Genomic DNA, 3,188 nt, shown 5'->3' with positions numbered 1-3,188 from the left:
ATGCACATCTATATGTATACTTTACCCATCCGCCAACCAGCTTAATCAGCTTGTTCATGGTGATGGATGGTCGAACACGAAAGCGAAAAGAATAAGAAAAAAAGAGGAAAAGAAGTGGGTCGAAGTTACGAAGGGATTGAGATAGATTATAGAATAGAAAGAGTCATCGAATGGCCAGTTGGCCGAGCGGTCTATGGCGTAGCACTCAAGTGAAAACTTGGACTGTTGAAGTCTTGCTATATCGAAAGATGCGAGGGTTCGAATCCCTCACTGGTCAAATATTTTTTCTTTTTTCTTTTCTTTTTTCTTTTCCTTTCTCTTTTCCTTTCTCTTTTCTTTATTTTCTCTTTTTCTTTATCAATTGCTCATTCAATTATTTTATTTATTTCCTTGCTCAAAATGAAATTCTCTTTCTCCTATCCTATCCTATCCTATTCCATTCATTGCAAGCAAGCAATCTATATGTCCGTAAAAGAAAACCAAAAGTCATCAATTTATTTCTCAAATGCTACGGATGTATTTTATACTTCCTCAATAAATACTAAAAAACTTATTGCTCTAACTGTTTATTCGTATTGATAAAACAAGAATTGATACTAACCTGAGTTTAATTGACGTGAAGCTAAATCACCCTCTAATATTATTTCGTTTAGATATTACTTTTTGGATAAAAGCCTGCGTTAATCGAGCCAATGATAATTGTTGTTGAGACATCTTTGCTAAGTCGATAGACTTGCTCACTAATCGGGTATTCACCTTGAGTAATTTCAAATATAAGTTCAATGAGCTTCAGATTTTTAAACTTCAACGTAATTTTTAAGTACTTCTATTCTATATGACTGTTTGATTTTCCCAAGTCAACTTCATGACCAGTTGTAAGCCCGACACAGAACCATGTTTGAGCTGTCTACTGGTCGAAGAAGGTTAGAAATTTAAAGCAACCAGGGATATCTGTTGTGAAATAGATGGAATTCTATAGTTATCAAACTGTAATATTGATCAGGCGATCCCGAACGGCAATGTTTCAAATCAACGATTGCCTTTCCTAAGTCGAAATGTCATTGTAAACTTACCATACTACTGGCGACAAACTAAAATGCTTTACCCTATCTAAAATTCGCCTCGCGTTTCCCGTTGAATGGTTTACGGTCTCATGCTTAGCATATTCGGTTATTGTATGCTAGAAAGAGCCAACATCAAAATAACAAAGATGAATATAGTAAACGGCTGTAGAGCGCCTCTTTTAAAACTATGGTACCAATCGCAAAATATATTGAGTATTCGTAAGCGAAAATTACTGAACTCTGCGATATTGTTCAATTGAAGAGACGATACAAATTTAACGGTATAACACCAAAAATCCTTTTTGGTATGTTTTTGGTATGTACTTAAATCTGTAATAAAAGTTCCAGTTGCTTCAACGTTTTCAGCAACCGTGATAAAGTGCAGCTTCAGTTAAACAATTCCAAACCATGTTTTCGTATAAAAAGTCACAATCCAGTAATTTAGCAACTGTCAATTATGAATTTTGAACTTGCAAATTCTCAAATAGAATAATTTAGTTTCTGTACCTATACATAAAACCTCATACATGACTACATCCTCTGAAAAAGCTATTCGGTGTATACTCAGTGATAAAATGAAAGACGTAGTCATCCAGGATTAGGTTGTTCGAGACGAGATCTTGAAGCATCTTTAACAAGTCTACAATTTCAACCCTTGTTTATGACGTAAGTTGTGGTGGAAACCAACTGATGTTTTATGAAGATAGGAGGGATAGATGAAATCCTTTTAGATCCTTCCTTCTAAATTCGCTATTCTGGTATACCATAATGTCGTATGTATGATAAACAAATGGCCATGTGCTCTAAACATCCGAATTGCTATTCCCTTATTAACATATGGGTTAGTACCTTGTTATCCAAAAGTAAATTAGCATTTGAGTATGTTTGGTAATGTAGTCTGATGGGAACGTTAGTTGTTTTGGAAACAGCAGTTTAAACTCATATTCATAAAGTACGGTATAAATTTACTCTCTATTTTTTAACTCTATAATAGCTTAAGAAAAGATTTAGTGATGTTGTATAGTTTTGAGTATCTTTATCGCCAATACTCTCTCATTATATCGTTAAGTCATAGAGAAAACAATCGGTCAGATTCTGTTGATCCTATAGCGAGATAGCGAGAAAACAAATTGACGAAAATATAAAATTGGGAAGTCTTTGTCGATGTCATTTAGCTTGCTCCCCTTTGTTCGACTAAAAGAAACATTGTAGACTGCCTTGACTATTGCGTAACCAACCACATACGAATTTATGTGCTCTAAAATTTACTTTACTTGCTTTCACGGTGCACTAATGGCGCTCAATTAATTTTAAAATCACGAAACATTCTGATTTACAAGATGATTTCGTTTGTCATAGAACAAAACAGGTCATGCTTCGGCAAATTGCTTCGCGCTAGATACTACTTGAGACAGCTACGTCCGCTTCCTCAACGTAATTGTGTTCGGTCAGACTAACGCTTAATACCGCAACTTGTTTTTGATTGGACTATATTCCTTTCCGGGGAACCTGTGTAGCGCAGTGTGTTGCACGCTAGTATGGTCTACCAACGATGTTGCGTATTCGGTTGGTATTCGCTCTCCTCCTATCTCTCTATTCATGCCAGTCAACTGACAGGCGACCATGCTAACGAATTTCTTTTCGAAAATTAAGTAACCTGTAAATTAAATTAGAAAAATTTTACCAAATAATGAGAAATTCTAAATTATTAAATTAAAGTCCCTCTAAGCTTATTTGGAAGGATCAACAATAAATAATGATAAGTTAATGTAACACCTTTCATAAAGTATTCTCTAAAAATAAATAAGTAAGTTTCTATCTAAAAATCAAAATAACTAATCTAAATCTAAATAAATTTTGATAAAATAAAATCAGATTAAACATTACATAAAAGAAAAAGGTAATAATAAATTATAAAAAAAAAAAAAAGAAAAAATAAAAAATCAAAAAGATAAAGTATTTAAAATATCTTAACAATAAATTATGGTCAAATAATGTATTCTTAATTAAAAGTGAAATCTAAATAAACCAAATTCAAATAAGAATAAACATAACCTATATATATACTAAATGTTTAGGATCTTTTAAAAATAGTATACCTAAAGTTATGATAATACTAGTACA

At 32.8% G+C, this 3,188-nt stretch overlaps 1 non-coding gene across 1 annotated transcript; it reads left to right on the top strand.

Moving 5' to 3' along the window:
• Positions 1–172: 172 nt before the first annotated feature.
• Positions 173–277, top strand: SOCG_16138. Its single transcript has one exon. It is a non-coding gene; the product is annotated as a tRNA-Leu (tRNA).
• Positions 278–3,188: the final 2,911 nt, after the last annotated feature.

This window comes from Schizosaccharomyces octosporus (assembly GCF_000150505.1).
Source record: "Schizosaccharomyces octosporus yFS286 unplaced genomic scaffold supercont6.1, whole genome shotgun sequence".
Lineage (NCBI taxonomy): Eukaryota > Fungi > Ascomycota > Schizosaccharomycetes > Schizosaccharomycetales > Schizosaccharomycetaceae > Schizosaccharomyces > Schizosaccharomyces octosporus.
This window is presented reverse-complemented; position numbering and strand designations above follow the sequence as displayed.